The sequence below is a fragment of the Eubalaena glacialis genome, chromosome 1, assembly GCF_028564815.1.
Source record: "Eubalaena glacialis isolate mEubGla1 chromosome 1, mEubGla1.1.hap2.+ XY, whole genome shotgun sequence".
Classification (NCBI taxonomy): Eukaryota; Metazoa; Chordata; class Mammalia; order Artiodactyla; family Balaenidae; genus Eubalaena; species Eubalaena glacialis.
Window position 1 is genome coordinate 64,357,886 of NC_083716.1, and position 23,679 is coordinate 64,381,564.

The window sequence follows — 23,679 nt, forward strand, 5'->3', positions numbered from 1 at the left end:
GCACAGAAAAACCACAAAGTTATAAGGCAAATGACAAATTGGATAAAAATATTTTCAACATATTTTTATTATTTATCATATTTAATATAGAGGGTTTTTTTTTTAATGAGAAAACAAGTATGTCTTAAAAGTAAAGCATACCGGGGGCTTCCCTGGTGGCGCAGTGGTTGAGAATCTGCCTGCCAATGCAGGGGACACGGGTTCGAGCCCTGGTCTGGGAAGATCCCACATGCCACGGAGCAACTAGGCCCGTGAGCCACAACTACTGAGCCTGCGCGTCTGGAGCCTGTGCTCCGCAACAAGAGAGGCCGCGATAGTGAGAGGCCCGCACACCGCGATGAAGAGTGGCCCCCGCTTGCCGCAACTAGAGAAAGCCCTCGCACAGAAACGAAGACCCAACACAGCCAAAAATAAATAAATAATAAATTAATTAATTTTAAAAAAAAAAAAAAAAAGTAAAGCATACCAGGGACTTCCCTGGCAGTCCAGTGGTTAAGACTCCGAGCTTCCAATGCAGGGGGCGCGGGTTCGCTCCCTGGTCAGGGAACTAAGATCTCGCATGCCACGCAGCATGGACATAAACTTTAAAAAGAAATTTTTTTAAAGTAAAGTATACCAAAAAAACAAAAGCAAAAACTCAGCAAAGAAGAAATACAAATGACCATGACTGTGAGAAAAGATATTCACCTAATTTAAAAACTGGGAACAAGGAGCTGCCACGTGTTGCCTTTCATGGCATCATAAGCACGGCAGGATGAAAACAACAGGTCTCTGCATGGGTGCCAGGGATGGGCTCCCTCCTAAGCACCTGGCAGGATGTAAATTGGCACAGCTCCCTAGAGGACAATCTGGCAAAACTCCTAAAATACCTTAACAATTTACAACCCTTTGACCCAGCAATTCGTCAACTGAGTCAAAGGAAATAATCAAAGATATGGCCACAAAGGTGTTGGGTACAGCTTTGTTTATATTAGTCAAAGACTGGAAACATCTTTCACATCAACAGTGGTCAAAGTTGAACGTATCATGGACATCATCACGTCGTCATTAAAATGGACAGAGCATCAGATGACCGTCCCTAACAGAACGTGGAGCCAAAGAAGCCAACATAAGCAAACACTATATGATTCCATTTATCTAAAACTCAAAATCAGGCCAAACTAGTGTATGATGTTGGAAATCAGGCAAAAAGTCACGTCTGGAGCAGGAAGGAGGTGGGGTCGGTGATGGGGTACAGGGTCAGGGTGCTGGAGGAATTCTGTTTCTTGACTTGGTGAGGCTCCGAAGGCTGTGCTCACTTCGTACAATCATCGAGCTGTATACTTGTGATGTGTGTTAAATTTCAACTTAAAAGCTTCCAAAAAAAGTTTCCTTCAAAAGAAGCAAGGAGCAGTTTATTTACTGACATCGGAAAATATCTATTGTATGTTGAGTTTGAAAAAAAAGACACTAAACAGTAATTTACAGCTTCATCCCATTGAAAAGGAGAGAGGGTTCCTGTACACAAGCACAAACACTCACACACAATCACACACACACACCACGAAAAATGTCTGGAAGGACAAATCTCAAAACATTAATGATAAACTGAGGTTATCACTGAGAAGTCAGATCACAGATGATTTTTCTAATCTTCCTGCATATCTTTATTTACTCTGATTTTCCTATATAAATATATACTATTTATAGAAAAAAGAAGGGGGAAAAAGGAACTACACAGTATGCACACTACACTGATGCCAGGGACCAGGGTTCTACATCAACTTTACAGCCCAAGGAGACCCTGATCCCACAGGAAAAGAGCAGAGGAGTGGGGATGTTCCTGAGTTGCCACTGAGGAAAAGCCAAATACCTTCCCGTGGAATAAACCAGGACATTGGGGTCAGAGAGGCCTGGGTAGACTCCCAGCACCATCCCCCCACCAGAGACCCAGGTCAGTTCCTGAGCTTCTATGAGCCTCAGGGTCCCTGCAGTGAAGTGAGGATTAAATGAGGTCAAGGATGTCCTGGGCTGACCAGGTCAGTTCTCGAGGCAGATCTGACACACAGCCTCCCCTAGATGCCACAGAAGAAGAAAAGGAGGCCCAGGGAGGCTGAATGACCTCCTCACCTTACCCTACAGGCCTGCGACCCTGGGGGACACCCACAGAGGCCCCACAATTGCAGTGTGGTCCAGAGGCCTGACCTCGAGAAGTGCCCTGCCCTCCCTGGGCCCCAGTGCCCCCAGAATAAAAGGCGTCAGATGGGCATTGAACTTGACCTCGGGAGGCCTCCCTTGGACCCCACACCCATGATTCCCATGAAACCCACATGTGGAAGGCTGTGGCAGGAAAGGTGGCCAGCTTATCCAGACAGGAAGTGACCTCGCCGGATGAACGACAGGCCAACATTCCATGGGGAGCCCCACCTGCTGGTGACCTTCAGGGTCATGGGAGCCAGGAGTGGGTGGGCACACAGTGGCCAAGGAGGAAACAGGACTTACTGCAGAAGGCTAGGCACATGGCAGACCCCCAGGCAGGGAAGTGACTTCATTTCACACTCTGTCCTCCTCGCTTCCGCCCCTGGCATGGCAGGGAGTTAACCCTGAAGGGGCCAAGCTTCACCAGCCCTGGTGAACTCTACACAGGCCAGGGCCTGAGAACCCAGGCTTTCTCCTCTCCCTCGTCCAATGATCTCCAATCCACAGATGAGGAAACTGAGGCTTAGAGAGGCTGACAACACGGCAAGAACTCCAGGACCTTTCCCATTACCCTGAGCTGCACAGAGGAGGGAGATGCTAATTCAGGGTTGGGAACTCCAGGAAGGCTTCCTGGAAGAGGAGGCCACTGAACTTTTCCTGGAAGAGGAGGCCACTGAGCTGGGCCTTGAATGATGAGCAACATTTGACAGACAAGAAAGTCATTCTGAACAGAGGGAACAGCATAGAGAGAGAGATGCTTGGCACTGTGCAGAGCCTCCTAGGAAGTATTATTATTATGGCATTGTGAGGCTAGAATACAGGATGGGGTAAGGTTGGTTTAAGCCCCAGGTGCCTTGGGGACCATGTCAGAGAGTTAGGATGTTGCTCCGTGGGGTGAGATGTGCTGTCCAGGCCGGGGCAATTGAAGAGAGCCATGACGGCACCCTGTGTCAACCTAAGATGGCTGCATGGAGGAGGCAGCCTGTGGGAAGCCAACTCAGAAAAGGCTAAATATTGCTCTGGGACTGCTGGGGCCCAGAGCTCGGCAGGCCTCACCCCACCATGACATTACCCCCAACTAAACTTGGTTTCTCTGTAAAAGAGAAGGGAAAGGAATTAAGAGTACCAACAGTCCAGTGTGCCAAGGTCTGTACCAGATGTCAAACTGATAAAATAGAAGGGCACTAAGTACACAGCTGCCTAGGTTCGAGCCCAAGCTCCACCACCAGCAGCTGTGTGACCTTGACAGAAACACTTAACCTCTCTGTGCTTCAACAGCTGTCAAATAAAGACAATAACCCTGCCCACCTTTGAGGGCTGTGAGGATTAACTGACATGATAATCCTTGTATATGCCCACTTGAGCACCCAGAGCCAGTATTCAATGAATATTCACTACGTTATTTCTCCATTCTGACCCATACTGAGGCTGAATTAATTAGCTTAGATCACACAGCAAAGAAACAGCGGAGCCAAGATTCAAACTGGGGCCTCTCTGGCCCCAGCGCCCAGGCTTATCCCAGCCCCTCAGGCAAAACAAAGCCTGAAACCCTAAAACCTAAAACTCGCCAGCCATGGCTCCCCAGGCCTCAGGGCGGTTTCTGACAGGCAAAAAGCTCCACCACCTCAAACCTCCAGTGGCTAAGGGGAGAGCAGGGAGAAATCTCCAGGGCACAGGAGGGGAAGAAAAATATTTCTAAGCTTCTCCCTCTTCCTGTTTATCTATCCTCTCAATCCCAAAACTCCTGGTAGTTATTTGTTCAGAGAAAGTTCTGCCAAGAGTGACATCCTGCTGTTGGCTGCCCTGCCAGGCTTGTGCTGGACGAAGTGGCCCCTGCCAGCCTGTGCTGGGGGTGGGGGGGGGGGGGGGAGGGGGGGGCACTGAGGCCCACATCCCTGCAGACCCCTGCCCAGCCCAAGGAGGTTGCTTCACAAAGGGGCTTTCAACAGAAACCAGGGCCCAGGAAGGGGGACCTGGGCCAGGGAGGAGGAGCCACTGCCATTGTCTCCTTGGAGCCAGCTGGCACCCATCGGCTCCACACTCAGCTCCAATCAGCTGATGAGAAGAATTCGAGGAAATGACTCTCAGCCTGAGCGGGGCACTGCCCTGGGTGGCGGTGGGGACTCGGATCACAGGCTGTGCGGGCAGGCAGACCCAGTGTCCAATCCTGGCTGACCAATGACTGGCTGTGTGACCTTGGCCAAGTTACTGAGCCTAGTACCCTGATCCGTAAAATGAGGATAATATTAGTACCTACTTCATAAGGATGTGGTGAGGATTACATGAGACAACATAGGGGAAGGGCTGGCGCCTAAGAGATGTGAATAAATGTTATTTATTTCCCACTCCCACAGTCAAGTTGATCCCCTCACTCAATCCTGAAGATCTGAGGTTCCTTTAAAATGTGCTCCAAAGAACAATTACAGCCTTCAAAAGGAATGAAATTCTGACACATGCTACGACCTGGATGAACCTTGAAGCCATTATGCTAAGTGTTTACATAAGCCAGACACAAAAGGACAATTACAATGATTCCACTTATATGAGGTACCTAGAGTAGTCAAATTCACGGAGACAGAAAGAAGAAGGGGGGTTACCAGGGGCTGGGGTTGATGGGGAGTTAGTGTTTAAGAAGCACAGAGTTACCGTTTGGGAAAATTTTAAAGTTCCGGAGCTGGACGGTGGTGATGGTTGCACAACAATGTGAATGTACTTAAGGCCACTTAGTTGTACAACTAAAAATGGTTAAAAAGGGTAAATTGTATGGTATGTATATTTTACCTCAATAAGCACAGGGAGCTCAGCTCAGTGCTCTGTGATGACCTAGATGGGGGGGGGGGGGAAGGGGGGAAGGGGAGGGAGGGAGGTCCAAGAGGGAGGAGATATAGTTATACATATAGCTGATTCACTTCATTGTACAGCAGAAACTAACACAACACTGTAAAGCAATTTTACTCCAATTAAAAAAAAAAAAATGCCCATATTCCTTTCTGTCCCCACCCTTGGAGAGTTCAGGGTGGAGAGGTGGGACAGGTATGGAAATAGCTAAAGGCACCACCTCCCGAGGAGCTGGTGCCACAGAACTGAGTGGAGGGAGCTGAGGAAAGAGACACAAGGCTGCCTCTGCAGCCTGGGAGGGCTGCGAGAGAAGGCGGTCCCAGCCAGGCGTGCGCCAGCCCCAGACGAAGCCGCTCACGGTGAGGCTCTTTCCAGTACGAGGAGGGGTCTGACCCTCCACAAGGCTGGGGTGAGAAGAAGCAGGCCACGGGTGGAAAGTGCTGGTAAGACCAGGGTGAGAGGGCTTCGGGGGTGGGGTAGATAGGCTGATTTCACCCATGAGTCATCGTGTGACCTTGAGCAAGTACTTCCCCTTCTGGATCTTCTGAAGCCTCCTTAGTTTCCTTCCTAGTAAAACAAGGATTCTATCCCAGCACCCAGCAAGCACCCCTGGATCTACATCCTAGAGAAGTGAGTGTTTGTGTCCACAGGCAAGAGTGTTCAGCAGCTTTTCTCATAATCCCCCCAAAACTGGAAACTAGGCAAAAGTCCATCTACAGGAAAAAAAAAAAAAAAATATATATATATATATATATATATATATAGTGATACATCCATACAATGGAATACTACACAGCAATGAAAAAGACAAGCTGCAGCATCACATATGAATCGCAGAGTTCATGTTAAGAGGAAGAAGCCAGAAGAAGCCAGATAAAAATAGCTCATACCATATGGTTCCCATCACATAAAGTTCAAGAACAGGCAAGACTAATCCTTGAAAGGCACTCAGAAGCGTGGCCACTTGAGAGGATGGGAAGGTCTGGTAACTGACTGGGAAAGGACCCCAGGGAATCTTCCAGGCCACTGATAATGTTCTATATCTTGATCTGGGTATGGGTCACACAGGTGATATACCTGTAACAATTCATCAAACCACGCCCTGGTTTACTGTCTGAAAATTTTATCTCAATTTACAAAATAAAATACAAACAGCTAATAACTCATACTCTGTCCTCCTCTGAGGGTTGCAGTGAGGGGACACTGCAAAGCTGGATGTGGAAAGGTTATGGAAGGTGTTGGGTGGTGGGCAAGAACACAGGCTGGGAGTCAGAAGGACCAGGGTTCAAGTCCTGATGCTCCCTCTGACTGGATATGATCTTTTCTTTTGTGACTTTTTTTGTTGTTGTTGGCCAGATTTTTTATTACGAAATTTGTACTTAATGCCACAAGTCAAACAAGGATGTATAAAGAAAAAGTTTATGCCTGTCTCGTCTCCCTCCAAGCCCACCTGTTAAGCTTCCTTCTACAACGAGCTTTTTTGCCTTAGCAAGACAACACAAACAGCCCCTTCCAGTTAATTACATACAACTCCAACCCTGTCTGTTTAATGGTGGTGTGTAATTTCATTGTATCACTATTCATTCAACAAAGAGCTACTAAGTATTAACCATGTCAACCAGATAGGCACCTGGGAGCAGACGTTCCCACAAGAGAGAAAAAGAGAGGCAGGGAGTCAACAAAGAAATACAATAGTGGGGCTTCCCTGGTGGTGCAGTGGTTAAGAATCCACCTGCCAATGCAGGGGACACAGGTTCAAGCCCTGGTCCGGGAAGATCCCACATGCCGCGGAGCAACTAAGCCCATGCACCACAACTACTGAGCCTGCGCTCTAGAACCCGCAAGCCACAACTACTGAGCCCACGTGCCACAACTACTGAAGCCCGCATGCCTAGAGCCCGTCCTCCGCAACAAGAGAAGCCACCGCAATGAGAAACCCGCGCACCGCAACGAAGAGTAGCCCCTGCTCGCCGCAACTAGAGAAAGCCCGCACGTGGCAATGAAGACCCAACGCAGCCAAAAATAAAATAAATAGAATAAATAAATTTATTTTTAAAAAAAAGAAAGAAATACAATAGTGACATATTGCATACACTGTGATGAGGGCTCCAAGGGCTGAGATGCTGAGATAGAAAATGAGGAAGGTAGGAAAAGGACATACAGATCTTCAACTTATGACGGGGTTACCTCCTAATAAACCCATCATAAATTGAACATATTGCAAGTCAAAAATGCATTTAACACACCTCACCTACTGAACAACTTAGCTAGCCCATCTTAAACATGCTCAGAACACTTACATTAGCCTACGGTTGGGCAAAATCATCTAACACGAAGCCTATTTTATAATACAGTGTTGAATCCCTCGTGTAATTTATTGAATACTCTACCAAAAGTGAAAAGAACGGTCGTGTGGGTGCAGAATGGTTATACGTGTATCGGTTGTTTACCCTCGTGACCGCGTGGCTGACGGAGCTGTGGCTACTGCTGCCCAGCATCACGGGAGAGGAGCGCACCGCACATCACTAGCCCAGGAAACGATCCAAATGCAAAATTCCAAGTACGGTTCCTACTGACTGCATATCTCTTTCACGCCATTTTAAAGTCAATAAGTCGAACGACTGTAAGTTGGGGACCATCTATACTGTAGATATGATGGTCACGGAAGGCCTACGCTGACATCTAAAGAACAGGAAGGTTTGGGCCACGTGAAAAGCAGGCCAGGAAGAGGAACACAGCCCGTGCCAGGGTATTGCGTGGGGAGAACACAGAAGTGAAAGGAGACAGTGTGGTCTCTGGGGCACGGCCACTCAATTCCTGTGCACAAAGCCTTATGTCCTGATAATTTGACTTCTTTAGGACAGGCTACCAAAATTTGGACTGCTTAGATGAAAAGGCACGTGCGTTTTAAAAACTAGAGTAACTAAGTGCCACATTACTTTTCCAAACGGTTGTAGCACATCATACAGCAACCAGAATTCCTTAAGACACATCCTCATTGGTTCAAGAAGTTATGGATCCTTTCCACTTTTGCCCACGTGAAAGCTCTCTATTTCCACACAAAAGCTCTCCACACCCAATTCACAGAATGGGGTAAATGACACCTCCTCCTCCTCAGGATGCGGTGAGGTTTAACTGAGAAATAAATCCATCTAAGCTGCTGAGCCCAGCGCCTAGCACAGAGTGAGCGCTCAACAAACGGGGCAGGCTGTTCCATCACCTGCATGAACGCCAACTCCGTAGTTACCATTTTAACAAAGGGAGCTTCCTAAGGCGAGCTTGGAAGCCTCAAACCCACGAGGTTTAGCATGGCTGTCCCTAGACACAGGGCCATAGGGAGAAGGAGGTGGAACTATGGCTCAGCAAAAGAGCACTGGGAGTCAAGAGACTAGGTTCAAGTCAACCTTTCCGAGACTCAGCTTCCTCATCTATAAAATGGCCCAATTCACTCCCTCTTGATGCAGCCATTCTACAAACGTTTCTGGGGCATCTACTATGTGCAGGGCATTGTTCTAGGAGCTAACAGTACAGAATAAAAATTCCTGCCTCATACATGCTAGCTGGAGACACAGAAATAAACTATACAAATTAGTAAAATATATGGTATATCAGGAGGTGATAACTGATAAGAAAGAAAAGGGTTATGGAGATGAGGCATGGAATTTTAGGGTATCCAAGGGAGGCTTCACATTTGAGTAAAGACCTGAAGGAAGTTACATGGCAAGCTATGTGGCTCTGGGGAGGAAAAGCATCCCTGGTCAAGGGATCAGTTGTGCAAATGCCCTGAGGTAGGGTGTTCCCAATGTTTTGCAGGAGCCGTGAGGCAGCCACGAGCCAGGTGAGAGCGAGCGGGTGGGTACTAGATGGAGGCCACAGTAAGGACACTGGCCTTCACTGTAGGTAAATGAGGAACTACTTGGGGGGGGCTTGGGGCAGAGAAGTGCCCTGAGCTGACTTTTACATTCCAACAAGGTCACCCTTCTGCTGTGCTAGAAGAGGCCGTCAGGGGCCAAGCACGGAAGCCAACAGCCTGTTAGGAGTCTTCCGCAACAGCGCAAGTGATGCTAGCGGCTTGGGCCCGCAGCATGGCTCGTCCTGGACCCATTTTGAAGGTAAGCCAAGAGGACTTGCTGACACGTTTCTGAGGTGTGAGAGACACAGAGGAACCACGGACGACTTCAGGTTTGGCCTGAACAACTAAAGGGACGGGGCTGCCACTCACTGAGATGGGACAAAGGGGGAAGCAATGTGCAGTGAGGGCTGAGCAGACAGACAGGGCGGCCATGGTCTCCATCCCACTGCAATCTCAGAAGGAAGCAGCAGGCCCTGGAGACCTGAAAAGAAAGAGGAGCTGGCCCTGAGGCCTGTGCGGCTCCCTCTGGAAAGCAATACGAAAGCCAGAGAGGGGAAGGTGGCGTCGGAGGTCTGACCTGCCACATGTCTGACCCACTACAGGCCTTGCTGCCCACAAAGCCCGGGCCACGGCCACGGCTGGCTGCTCACGGGCCCAGGTCACAGGTGGGGAAACTGAGGGTACTGAGTTCTACAGTGAGCACCTCTCATTTAGAAGCCAGAAAGGGCCAGGGTAAGCCAAGGCTGGGAGGCAGACAGCTCCCACCTACCACCCCAAACAGGGACCATGGGGCTGAAGCCCGGTGTCCTCACCACCCAGGAAGTCCTCAGGATCCCAAGAGGTGAGGAGGACTCTGGGTTGCCCAGAGCTGAGAATATGACTCAATCCAGACTCCAAGGATGTCTGCTTCGGGATCCGTGAGCTCTCCCCTGTCCCCCTCACCGCTGGGATTTAATTCACAAAACCATAAAATTCACCCTTATAAAATATACAATTCAGTGGCATTTAATACATTCACATTGTTGTACATACCTAATTCTAGCATATCAAACCCAAAAAGTTAAACATAGAATTATCATATGACCCAGCGATTCCATTCCTAGGTACATACCCAAGAGAACTAAAAACAGGTACACGAATGTTCTAGTCACAACAGCCAAAAGGTAGGAACAATCCAAATGTCCATCAAATGATAAATGGATAAACAAAATGTGGTATATTCATACAATGGATTATTATTCAGCTACAAAAAGAAATGAAGCACTGATACACACTACAATGTAGTTGAACTTTGATAACATTACACCAAGTGAAAGAAGCCCAGACACAAAAAATCACATATTGTATGATTCCATTTCTATGAAATACCCAAAATAGGTAAATCCATAGAGACAAGAGTGTAGATTAGTGGTGCCAGGGGCTGGGGAGAGGGGGGAATCAGGAGTGACTGCTTTGTAGATACAGAGTTTCCTTTGGGGCGATGAGAATGTTTTGGATGCTGAACGTCACTAATCATCAAGGAAACGCAGATCAAAAGCACAATGAGGGCTTCCCTGGTGGCGCAGTGGTTGAGAATCCGCCTGCCAATGCAGGGGACACGGGTTCGAGCCCTGGTCTGGGAAGATCCCACATGCCGCGGAGCAACTAAGCCCGTGTGCCACAACTACTGAGCCTGCGCGTCTGGAGCCTGTGCTCCCCAACAAGAGAGGCCGCGATAGTGAGAGGCCCGCGCACCGCGATGAAGAGTGGCCCCCGCTCGCCGCAACTAGAGAAAGCCCTCGCACAGAAACGAAGACCCAACACAGCCAAAAACAAATAAAATAAATAAATAAATAAATAAATAAGGGGAAAAAAAAAAGCACAATGAGATATCACCTCACACCTGTCAGGATGGCTATTATCAAAAAAACAAAAGACGTGTTGGCAAGGACGTGGAGAATTTGGAACCCTTGCACGCTGTTGGTGGGAATGTAGTATGGTGCAGCCACTGTGGAAAACTGCACAGGTTTAGAGGTTCCTAAAAATTAAAAATAGAACTTCCAGATGATCCAGCAATCCCACTTCCGGGTATTTATCCAAAAGAATTGAAATCAGGATCTCAAAAGAGGTATTAGCGTACCCATGTTCACTACAGCACGAGACACAACAGCCAAGAGGTGGAAGCAACCCAAACGTCCATTGATGGATGAATGGATAAAGAAAATGTGGTACACACACACAATGGAATATTATTTAGTCTTTAAAAAGAAGGAAATTCTGCAGTATGTGACAACATGGACGAACCTGGAGGACATTATGCTAAGTGAAATAAGCCAGTCACAGAAAGACAAATACTGCGTGATTCCACTTACATGAGGGATCTAAAATAGTCAAATTCATAAACTCAGAGTGGAATGGCGGTTGTCAGGGGCTGGGCGAAGGGAGAAATGGGGAGTTGCTAATCAACAGGCACAAAGTTTCGGTTAAGCAAGGTGAATCAGCTCTAGAGATCTGCGGTACAGCATTGTCCTTATAGTCAAAAATAAGATATTATACACTTAAAAATTTGTTAAGAGGGTAGTTCTCATGTTAAGTGTTCTTACCACAATAAAATAAAAATTTTTTCATTGTTTTGGAATTAGGTAGACGTGATGGTTGCACAATTTTGTGAATGTGCTAAATACCACTTAATTGCACACTTTGAAACAGTTAATTTTATGTTATATGAATTTCACCTCAATTAAAAAAAAGTCTCCAATAGAAATGTTAAAAAAATAAAAATTAAAAAAAATAATAAAGAATTTTTTTAAAGTAATGAGAGCATGCCCTGGGTCATCCAAATGACCATCTCACAAGTAAGTGCTGCTGTGCAATTTGGGGCTCCAGCCTGCTCCTGTGTTTATGATTCAGTTCCTTCTTTGTGAAGGCCAAATGACATCACTGCACACAACACAAACAAAGGCTGTGGTTCAAATAAGAGAAGGCGGGTGGGGTGGAGAACTGAGCCACCCTGTAGCCCATGGCAGCCTGGATGTGCCCAGTTCAAAGGCCCAATCTCTTAGCAGTCAGGACTGTGTTCACGTGGAGAGCATCCGTGTGAATTGAGCAAAGCCCATCTCTGTGCCAAATTCCTGATTCCCACGAGAAGTGGGCTTAACAGCCACTATATGCAGATTTCAATAACGCCATTATTACACCTGTATCTTTGATCAAATGAGCCAGCTTTCCAGGTTATCGAGTGGTGTACTATTAAAACAGCCATTTGGGGATTACTCACTGGCAGTTCAGGCTCAAATGTGGGTATAGCCGGCCAGCCACATCTTTGGGTTCTGTAATCCTCGGATTCAACCAACCTCAGATTGAAAATATTTGGGAAAAAAAAAAATTCCAGAAAGTTCCAAAAAGCAAAACTTGAATTTGCTGTGTGCTGGCAACTATTTACATAGCATTTACATTGTATTTACAACTATTAACATAACATTTGCATTATACTAGGTATTATAAGTAATCTAGAGATGATTTAAAAGATAGGGGAGGATGTGTATAGGTTATATGCAAATACTGTGCCATTTTATATAAGGGGCTTGAGCATCTTGACTTTGGAATCCGTGAGGGTCCTGAAACCAGTCCCCCCGCCCAGGATGCTGCCGAGGGACAACTGTAATCAGAATCACCCCAAACCAGCCACCCAGCCCAGCAGGCACAAGTGACAGAAGCAGGGGAAACACAAGGGGCCAGCTCTCTGCTATCAACCCAACGATGGCAATTTCGTTTCAGTTCACATCCTTCCAATTAAATTAGCATTGCTCATTTGAAATGGGCCGGCTTTCTGGTTTTATTAGTTTTATTCTGGCTTTATTTCATGTTTGCTTTATACTTATGTAAAAACTATGTAAGTCTAAGGCACTTACACCGAGTTTTATATTTGTACGTTTAAGTTATATTCTAATAAGAAAATTTAAATCAACAGGTGAGGCTTTATTTTTCTTTTAAAAGGGAGTCCAGAAAAAACCACATACTTATGATTCCATTCATATGAAATGTCCAGAACAAGCAAATCTATAGAGACAGAAAGTAGACTTGTGGGGTGGGGAGTGATGACTAATGAGTACAGGGTATTTTTCTGGTTTAATGAAAATGTTGTAAAATTAGACTGTAGTGACAGATGTACAACTCTTTGAATACACTAAAAGCTATTGAACTGTATACTTTACATCACTGAACTGTATGGCTTGTGAGTTAAATCTCAATAAAGCTATTTTTAAAAATAGGGGGGGAGGGTCGACCTATTACCCAGGTTTGAGCTGCATTAAGCTGGAAAAATCACAGGGAAATCAACAAACCCACCTATTCACGGCTTCCCTTCCAGGCCTACTCTACTCTTCCTCCCCCTATACTGTGCCCAAGGGCTCAGGAGACAGAGGCTAAGACAAAACCCTAAGTCACAAGCCAAGCCCACCCAGGGTGAGCAGGTGGCTGCCCTCAGACACAACACAGGATTCCTATCCCTTGGAATCCACTTCATACAACAGTATTACGGCACTATTTGAATTATTAAATTGGGAAAAACTTAAAAACAATGAAAACAACCAATGTCAGTAAGTATGCAGGGAATGTGATTCACGTATACATCAGAGGCAGCGTCAAGGAAAGAAGCATGACAATAAAGATTCAGCACCTCAGTGACCCAGCTGGCTGGGGATGGAGCAGAGCCAGGAGCCAGCACATCTGAGCACAGGCAGTCCCCATCCTGGGGAGGCAGCCGACATCCTCACCCTTCACCCACACTCGCCCAGCACAGCCTGCCCACAGGACAGGGTCCCTATCCAAGCACGCTGCTTGCCTCCAGCCTCAGCAAGGGGCAACTCCGCGGCAACAAGAAGGGAGGCCTCAAGGGCCCATCTTCTGTCGACCCAGCAAATCTCCCTCTCCTTGGGCCTATTCCTTCCAGCGGCACTTTACAGAGACAGGAAGAGGAAGCCCCTGCCAGCAGCTGCTGGGTGGGAGGCGCTGGTGAAGCCAGCAGGAGTGCACGTCCACCCCTGACAGACGGACCCCTTTTGTCCCAATGCCTCCCTCCTCCACAAACCTCTTGGAATTGACCACCTCCAGGAAGCCTTCTTCTGTCTCCCCAAAGGTTCACTGAGCCCCAGCTCAGAGCCGGGGGAGGGGGAGAGAGTGGACTCCTGTTCACCTGGCCCAGGCCCCCACCTCTAGGCCCTCAGCTCAGGGCTGGCTCCCAGGGAACACGTAGAACTCAGATGGCTGTGCTGGGAACACCCCCAAGACCGAGGGCTAAGTGAAGAAGCGGACCCCAGAGCCATGGACCAAGTGCCATCCCATCTATATCCCCCAATCAAAACTACACAAACTCACACAGAGGCACAGAAAAGAAGACGGTGGGATATTCACAAATTGCTGAGAGGGATATATCGGGGGAAGAGAGGAAGTCAGGAGGGGGAAGTGGCTTTCAGATTTTACTCTCTCTCTCTCTCTCTCTCTCTATAAAGCTACTTCCTGAATCCTTCATAAAGATAACTACTTAATTTTGTTTTAACTGAAAACATTTTCAAAAGCAGGGTAGACATCCATCAACTGGAAACTCGGTAAGCAAGCTATGCTCCATGCACACATTGGGATGAAAAAGGAAGGCACTCCCGGAACACACGACAATGTGGATGAGACTCAAGAACATTACGCTTAGTAGAATAGGCAGAAATAAAAAATACCTATTATCTACCTGAGTCCACTTATGTAAAAATCTAGAAAAAAGCAAAACCAGAGTGACAGGAGATAAGCGGCCTGGGACCAGGCGTGGGAGTGGCTACTGACGGCAGGGGAGCCCCAGGAAAGCTTCTGGGTGATGGAAGCATTTGCACACTCGACTGGAGTGGGACTGCACGCCCATGGCCTTCACCAACACTCAGCCAGTTGCCCCCTAGGCTGGGTGACTGTTATGGTATGTGTACCTCAATAAAACTTCCTTTCTAAGTGAGGTAGAAGGATTGGAGTCAGTGCTTAATGAGAAAGGGGTCTTCCTTTGGGGTGATGAAAATGTTTTGGAACTTGATGGAAGTGGTGGTCCCACAACACTGCAATGTACTCAATGCCACTCGACTGTGTACTTCAACATGGTCAATTTTACGTCAAGTGAATTTCGCCTCAATTTTTTTTTTTAATTTTAAGTAGACGTAAAAATTTATTACGCCCATTTTGCAGATGAGAAAACTGGGCTCAGAGGAAGCAGTCAACTTCTGGTCCCAGGCTTATCCACCTATGCCTCAGACCCGGTTCAGAGCATCTATACCCAGTAGAAGAGAGGGACCTGCTCTGTACTTCCCCAGAAGGCTCTGAGGCACCGGGGCCCGATCTCCAGAGAGGCCCTTGGCTCTGAGGCATTTGAAAACCAGAGCTTCCCGACAGGCCTTGGAGCAAGCCAGCACAGCAGCACCTGCAGGAGACTCCCAAAGTCTGCGAGCTCCATCAATAGACAGGGCTGCCATGGGGGCAGGGTGTGAGCACCACCAAGCGGGTGGTCTAACTAAGGCTAAAGCAAGGATGTGGGTAGGGAGGGTTCCGATCAGATCCAGGGTGGATGAGGTCTTCTAGGTCCTGCCAGTCAGGGCCCTGGGGAGTTGAGGGGTCAGCACCAACGTCAAGGACCCTGGAGAAGGACTCAGTAACTAGAGGGCAGCAGTCAAAGTGGACACGTCCACCAGCCACTTTGTGACTGGCAGGAGAGGGGTTAAGTCCTTCCTGGGGTCTGCCGTTCCAGGAAAAGGAAAAGGAAAAGGGGAGAAGTCCCCCTCTGTGCTTTCTAAACAGAATCTTCAAAAACGCCCAGTGTCCCGGTCCTCCACTCTGGGGAGGGCCAGGACAGAAGACACACCACCTGCAGATAGGCAGGGCCTGGGACTCAGCAGGATGCAGAGTCTGGCAAAGCCCAAGGTCATCTGCGGGCACTCACTTCTCTCCCCCCCGACATGCCCCCGACGCAGCCTCTTGGCAGTGGGGCTGTTTCTCATGGGCGAGGGAGGGAAGCCAAGCCGTGCACCCACAGCTGTCCCAGCACCACACCCTCCCTCCTCCTGGAATTTCTGAAAGCCCTGCTCCCTGGGAGCCCGCAGGGTCAGGAGCGGCACCCAGTTCCAAGATGCTCCCTACTGCCTGCCATGGGCATGGAGGTAACCCCAGATGCCCCATGTCTCTCCCTCATCAGTGTGCCCCAGCTCCAGCCCAAGCAGGGGCACCCTTCAGAGCTAAAGCCAGTCCACATGTCAGTTACAGGAAATAAAACACCTTCTAATTCTACTATTAGACATTCACTCCTTAGGAGAGGTTTCAAAGGCTTCAGTTCACTCCTGAGGAAGGGGACCTGTTAACCTATAGGCATCTCAGCTAAGAGCAAAAATAGGCATGTTGATGCTGGGGTGAGAGCAGTCTGGAGTCCCCAGCTCAAAAATGAGGGGTCCCAGGAAGGGCTGGCAGGCATTTATAAGAGGGTGGGGAGGTCCCCTGGAGAATGGGGGGACGGTGAATGTGATTCTTTAAAGGAAAGGGGGAGGCCAGAATTCCGGGGGGCCTCTAGCTTACGTCCTAAGAGGCACACCAGGGCTGCCTCTGAGCCCAGTGTGGGAGGGACAGCAGGACGCAGAAAGGTCTCTCCTGACAGGCCAGGAGTGCTGAGCGTGGGTCCCACCCCAGGTCTGTGGATCTGCTCACGTTCCCTAAACACGCGAAGCTGTCACATCTCTGCATGGGCTGCTTATTCTGCTTGGGAAGCCTTTCTCATCCTTGCAAACTCTTGGCCATCCTTCAAAGCCCACCTGAAGCACCACCCCGTTCCCAGGCAAGCCCTTCCCTCCCTCCGGCTCCAATCACAGCTGGCACAGGCCCCGGGAAGGTACCAGTGGGAGAAGGTAGACATGTGCCTCTCTCATCTGGCAGGGACTGAGTCTCACTCACCTTTGGTCCCCTGCACCTCATACTGAACCTAGGGGCAGGAAAGGCCAGGAATTGGAACCAAGAAGCCACCCTGGTGCCTTCCCACCATGAGGCACTGTGCAAACAGCCTGGCCTCTGCGGCCTCACAGGTCTCTCCCTCTGCTGAGATTAACTGGAACCACGGTAACAGAAGCATCTAATGTTTACTGAGCACTTACTATGAGCCACACACTACCCCAAGGGCTCTCCATGTGCTACCTCCTTTCACCCTTGTGACATTCTTATAAGGGAGTTACTATTATTAATCCTGTTACACAAGGGAATCAGGCACAGAGAGGTTACGTGAGTTGTCCGGTGCCATACAGCTAGCAAGAGAGAAAGCCGAAAATCAGACCACAGTGGTCTGGTTCCGGGCCCGGTATTCTTAATCGCTACAGGTCTGTTGAGGGGTAGGAAGATGGTCACTTGTCAGGACAAGCTCTAAGTGGAAGAGGAACTCAGAGATTTTAAAGGCTAGTTCTCCCCGGACCTTCCCTTTCCCCAGGTCCCAGCCAAACACCTAGGAAGAACAGCAGGGCCTCCTCCCAGATCCGGCCTGCTGCTCCCAAGCTCATCCCAGTGCTGAGTACCAGTTACAGGAAACACAAAAGGCCCATCTGCAAGCCCCCTGGCCCAGGCTGGGAAGATGCACGGCTGCCCGCTGGGAGGCAGAGCCATAATTTGGGGCTATTCTTAGCAAACCACTGGCTCCCCTCCCAGAGGCCCAGCAGGAGGCAGGCCCAAGCTTCATACACCCTGCCTGCAGGTGTGCAGAGGTCCCACAGGGCTAAGGAGCGACTGGTGGGCAGGAGGTGAGGACAAAGCCCTCCATCTTTCAACCCAGAGGTGCCTGGCCTGCTAGCCTTCCCAGGGCCAGGCACCTGGCTGCTGAAGCAGCTCTGGAGAGTCCTGGCCACAGGGGAAGGCTGGTCACCAAGGCCCCACTGACAGTGCTCGCTCTGTGCCAGACCCTGGGCCACACATTTTCCACTGATTATCTCACATTTAACCCTCGCCACGCCCCAAGGGCGAGGGGTTACTGGCACCATTTTAAAGATGAGGCGTTTCACTTTAAAGATTTAGTTAAGACATTAAAGAGTTAGTTAAGACATTAAGTAACTTGCCCAGGTAACACGGTGAGTTAGTGTCGAGCTGTATCTCCCAATCTCCAGGTTGAGCCATAGCCAGATTGGGGGCAGGCGGGCCTTCCCTGTCCAAGAGTTTGGGGGAGGGGCAGTCCATCCATACCAGAAAGCAAAGGTCTCATCAAAGACCCAACTGCATGTCTACTCTTTCTCTTCCCCAGGGATTGTCCCTTCCCTGCCAAAAACCCTCAGGCTTGGGCTCAGAAGGAGAGTCCCCAGCCAGGTACCTCCCCTACCCTGACCACACGACCTCACTTCGGGAAGCTCTGGAGACCCAGGGGAGACGAGCCTCAAAGTTCAAGGAGTCCCTGATGGTGTTTAAGGCATGCACCCAGCCCTGTAACTTAGGGAGTAGGGAGGTCAAAGAACTCTCAGGGTGAAACAGAGGATACTGAGCCCTTTGGGGTCTTCAAACTCCAAAGCGGGAGTCCAGAAATGAAGCCACACCACACAGCACCTGTACCACCTCCACCCCAAACAGGTCAGCTTTCAGGCACTGCTGCCACACAGAGTCACAGGGATAACTGAGCAGCACTTGCCTCAGACTATATCTTGGTACCTACCTCCGACTGTGTTCTGCCCTCTGCTGCCGGAAGACTCAGCAGGTGTAAGTGTCTGTGTTGTCTGTGTCCCAGGTGCCCAGAGCCAACTCCATGTCTGCCCAGGATTCAAGGCACGTCCATGTGGCTCCATGTCTCACGTTGGTGAATGTCAGCTCACATCCCTGTCTGTGCATCCGTGAGCCCACCCATATGTCTGTCCACTTCTATCAGCCAAATCTCCATGATAGCGTAGGTCCATCTATAGAGTATCTGCGGCCTGTGCGTGGTCCACACTTGTGTGTTCACACTGTCTGCCCCTGCACGTGTCTGTGCCTTGGGTTGCTTGCCCACCTCCATTGCTTTCGTGTCCATCTGTATCCAGTTCCTCACTGCCCTTGCCCACACAGTTATAAACCTGAGCACGCGCGCACATCTCTTCCCATGCCAGCATTCCCCACCTGTGCCCGGGTGACCCTGTGTGTGCCACCTGTTTGGAGGCAGGTGGGTGTGTTCACCCAAGTACTCACAGTGCCAGCCAAGGGCTAAAGGGTGAGTTCAGCAACTCCCACCCCCAGAACAGCTCCCAAGGCCACAGGCACGAGCACACTGCCACCTCTGCAAAGTGTTCCAGAAAACAGAAACTTGCCAGGGATGATGTGGGAGAGGGCAGAGCCCTAGACAAAGCAGAACCTCAGAGGTGAGGTCAGGATGCCCCAGGTACCACTCACCTCAAGCCAGCCCTGCCAGGCCTGCCCACCTCCAACACCCCAACTCCCACCCCCGATGGCCAGCGAGGGGAAGATTGTCTGTCTGCACTCACAGGAAACGGTGTCTGGCTCAGGGCCTCCAGCCTGACAAACTCATCCCCAGCCCCCAGCGATAGAGGCTCTTCCGAAAGGAAGAGAGGACTTCCTCCTGTAAGGCTGGATCTAGACCCTAAACCTCAAGAGCCCCAGGGAGGCTGGGAGAGTCCTATGGGCAGCCTGACCCCAGAAACCTAATGTGCTTCTTCAGAAATCCACCAGCAGGAAAACATAAAAACAAAAAACACCTGGGAGTGGGGCTGGGGCACACTCCAGCTGCTCCCTATCCGTGGACGTGGTGAGAGGGCCTAACCACTAGCACGGTAATCACAAAGGATGGGTATGGAGGCACAACATTTTAAACGTATTTGCACGGCTGCCTGAGAACTGCATCCCAGCTCCCCTAGCAACTGCAGACCGTGTCACTCAGCAATAAATCATGTGTATGCTCTTGGTATTTCCACTAGTATTATAATTAGTCCGGGACTGGGATGGAAACCCTGTATTAGCGAACTTTCTTTGTGTTTATGTCTTGTCTCCCCCTGTGGGGCTGAGCCACCTAAGGGGAGAACCCTCCAACACCTTCCACCACTCCCACCCTCCCTGGCGTTTAAGAAATGCTCAGTCACGGGTCCAGGTTGCTCTGCAGGAAGCCAAGGAGTCGATGCCTGGAATTCTGGTCGAGAGAGTAGGGAAGCTGGGAAGCTTCCTGAAGTCAGGGAGCTTTTCTTCCATTTCTGACTCCCCAAGAGATAAGAACACGTTCCAACCACCCTGGCCACTTTCGAAAGTCCAAGGCAACAGTCTCCCGCACACTGCACTCTGCTTTCTGACAGGCCTCTTGCCCCTTCAGGAAAAACCTCTGAAGATGAAAAGGGGGCTCCCCTCGGAGTCCCAGGCCTACAGAAGGAAAGGACCAGATGGGGCCCAGCATCAAAGCTTGCACCCACTGGGTTCTCTGGACTCTCCCCGGTGCCATGGGCCTCAAGCCCCTAAAGATGAGCCCAGGGACCCCAAGTGTGGATCATGAAGCGTCCTGCCTCGCCGCAGCTGCACAGGAAGCCCAGCTCTTGGGCCTTGCCCCAGGCCTAGCCATTACGAGTGGAGGTGTCGCCAGCCCACATCTACCCCAGTCCGAGGGAAACCTCCTCAAGGAAGTCGGTAGCCCAGAGCCGGACAGACAGAACGACTCAATAACTCCTCACTGTTTAATATGTGAGGTTCCGCTTCTCTCCCAGGCAACGATCCCGCGCGGGTTTGGGTGGGGGCCCAGGACCTCTCTTCTCCGCGGAGCCCAGGGAGGCGTGCGATCTGGGGGATGGGGAGTGGGTGGTCGGAGCAGCCCCGGCCCGGGAGTGCCCAGAGAACTCCTGAATCAGCCCTCCCTCGCCAGCCCGGGTCCGGACGCATCGGTACCTGCCAGCCCGCGGCTCCGGGGCATCCGCGCTCCTGCGGCTGGAGCGCTGCGCCCGAACGGCGGGCGCCGAGTCAGGCAGCGGCGGGTCGCGCCCGGCGCGGGCTCCGGCTCGCTCCTCCCAACTTCCCCAGCCCATCCGTGGGCAGAGGCGGTTCCGGAGGCTGGCAGGCCGGGCGCGACGAGGCGAGGCCACGAGAGAAGGAGCCCGCGCTCGCCGGCGAAGGGAGCTGCCCGCCCCAGACCGAGCGGGCCGCTCCGCTCCCCGCGCCCCACGACCCCCAAGCCGAGGGGCGGATCCGGCCAGGCCGCCAATCACCGAGCCCGCCGCCGCCCGGCCAGCCCGAGCCCCGGCCCCAGCCGCCAAGAGGGCGGGGGTCTCGGATTTAAAGACACACTCACCAAGCAGCGTCCAGATTGGCATTCCAGAGCCTCGGCAGCCTGGCGGGGAGGAACGGCTGGCCCCACCTTTCCCGCCCCGCTTCCTCCCTTCGCCCATCCACCCTCCGCCTGGGAGGAAAAGTTTGGGACGGGGGAGATGGCCTGGGAAGCCAGCTCCTCTTCCCTTGTCATTAGTTCGGCTAGTTCTGGAAGAAGCCCAAACCCTACATCCAGCCTCCCTGGCAGGAGAAAGAAGCAAAAGCTCTCGGCGCCACACCCCCTCCCAGACTCCAGATCCCCGGGAAATCGGCTGGCCCTCGCCGCTCTCTGCTTTTTAAACCCAGGCCAAGCCTCGGCGGGACCGAGACAAGCAGCTGGGCACCGGAAGAATCCTCGCTGTGCTGTGCAACCTGAGCTAGGCGATTGCCCTCTCTGGACCTCAGCCACCACAGGAGTCAACGGTTGAGCCCTTAAAAAGCAGACTGTCCACTCAATCGTGGGCTTCTCCCAAGCCCTAGACACCCTCAGTCCCCGGAGGCGAAAAGGGAAGAATGGGGCAGAAACTTTGGAAGGGGAGGGGTCCCTCTGCCCCCACCCCATGGCTCCCTGCAGTGATACGTACAATCCCCACCCCCAGGGGGGCCTATCCCCGCCTCCCACTGACAGGGCTCGGCAGCCCAGCCAGGCGCACCCTGACGACGCCCCAGCAGCCCATGCCAGCCCTCCGCTGGCGCGTGCCCCCAAAGTCACCCAAGGGCATTCCTCTCTCGCCACTGTTTCCTCCGGGGGAGATGGGCTTTGTCGTGGTTGGTGAGTCACTTCTTCCTTCACTCTGCTCCACACTGGGGAAATCGGTCTTCCTCACCTGTCACTACCTGCCTCACCCACAATCAGGGCTGCAGCAGGAGTCGGTGAAGTCCGAGTTTCCCCAGGATGAAGGCAGCACAGGCCTCACCTCTCTCCAAAGTCAGGCCAGAGGCACTGGGCTAGGAGAGGGGCAGGCAGGCCCTGCAGTCCATGGGAGCCCTAAGAACAAATAAAGACAAGCGGAATGGCTGTTATTTGTGGTGCTCTTACCAAGTCTCCAGCACCCAGGTCTCAAGTAGCTTCACTGGATGATTCTATGAGATAACTACTTTTATTATCCCTCTTTTAGTGGATGAGGAAACTGAGGCGCAGGGAACACTCGCCCTCAGCTCCAGGCCTCCTCCTGTAACAACCAAGATGTGCGAGGAGGAGAGGAGCGGAGAAGACCCAGGAGTGGCCTTGGGAAGCAGACCTGACCTTCAGAGACCAGTAGAGCTAGGCTCAAGTTGGCTCATAGTTTACTGCCTGTGTGGTTTGTGACATAACCTGTCTGATCTTCAAGTGCCTCAGCCAGAATGTGGCCTGTCCTCTTTCAAAGAGGTGTTGACAAGCCAGGAAGCTAGGGCATGTGATGCCTTGGCGTGGCATGTGGCACATTGTAGGCACCATCTTTGGGCACTGCTCCCTTCCTTCCTCCTCTTTGTACAACCTCATAAACCACCCCACCCCGTTTCAGATTCCCCAACTGAAGCCCCTGCCGTACTGAGGATGCTGATAATGCATCCTCATAAACCTGCATTATCCAGGAAAATGCCCCCTTGCAGCCAGGACTAAGGTAGGGGTACGTATGTCCACTAAGACTGTGCTCGAGCACACACATATACACATATACAAACATGCACACATAGACACATGCACACACACACTACTCTTCCTCCCTGGGATCTGTGGCTGGCTGCCTCTCTAGACTGAGCTCCTGGAGGACAAAAGTCCGTGTCTGACCTGTCTTTTGGTCCCCAGCACAGTGTCTGGCACATTGGTCATTCATTCATTCATTCGTGTTCACCATGCACACAGTAGGTGTTCTTGTTGAATCAAGGAGAAAAGCCCGGGCAGAGATGTCCCCAGAAGAACCAGAATCACTGCCCTTCTGGCTCCGACAGCCTCGGGGCTCAGCTGGTAGACCGCAGAAGTAGAGGGCTGGGGGTTTAGAGGTATCTCAGAGACAGGGTACAGATGGCATCCAGATCACAGCGTCCAGCCTCACTAGCCCGCCCCCAGCCCCTGAGGTTCTGCCAAGTCCTTGCTCAGAGCAGCAAATGCTGGGGGTTCCCCCCACCACAAGAAAGCCTGCAGGACCAGATCCTGCCCCCCACCGGACCCAGGGGCCTGGAAGGGGGAAGGGGACTGAATGTTGAGGAAGAGACGAAGGAAGGGACACAGCAGCCCTAGGTATACCCCAAAGAAGGCACTCTGCCCTCTCTCTCCAACCCCAGGTAGAACGGAAGAATCAATTGGGCCAACTCTCTCAGCGCAAACTGCCGCAGAAGCTCCCCAAGAAGTCTGTAAGCTCAGAGCAGAAGCCCAAAAGTCCACTGAGAAAGGATCAGTGGTCCCCGAACAGGATCTCAGAAACTAGAGGGCTCAGGACCCACCCCTACTGACCCAGCACCTCCACCAGAACTACCGCCACCACCCCACATCCCAGATGCACAAGCACCCGAGACGCCACCTTATCATCTAATGAATGCCAGGG

At 51.0% G+C, this 23,679-nt stretch overlaps 1 protein-coding gene across 5 annotated transcripts in view; it reads right to left on the reverse strand.

Annotated features, from left to right (window-relative positions):
* The window catches only part of PALD1 (phosphatase domain containing paladin 1), a 110,261-nt gene that overhangs the window by 68,499 nt on the left and 18,083 nt on the right, over positions 1 to 23,679 (reverse strand). For 2 of the 5 annotated variants that reach the window (XM_061181311.1, XM_061181262.1), the window contains exon 1: positions 20,738 to 21,004. The exons of 1 other annotated variant lie outside the window; for it this stretch is intronic. The gene's annotated coding sequence lies outside the window, so the exon portion shown is untranslated. Of the gene's footprint in view, positions 1 to 20,526; positions 20,584 to 20,737; positions 21,005 to 21,137; positions 21,164 to 23,679 lie in introns of those variants that run through there. 2 more of the 5 variants (XM_061181270.1, XM_061181290.1) reach the window with 2 other exon arrangements.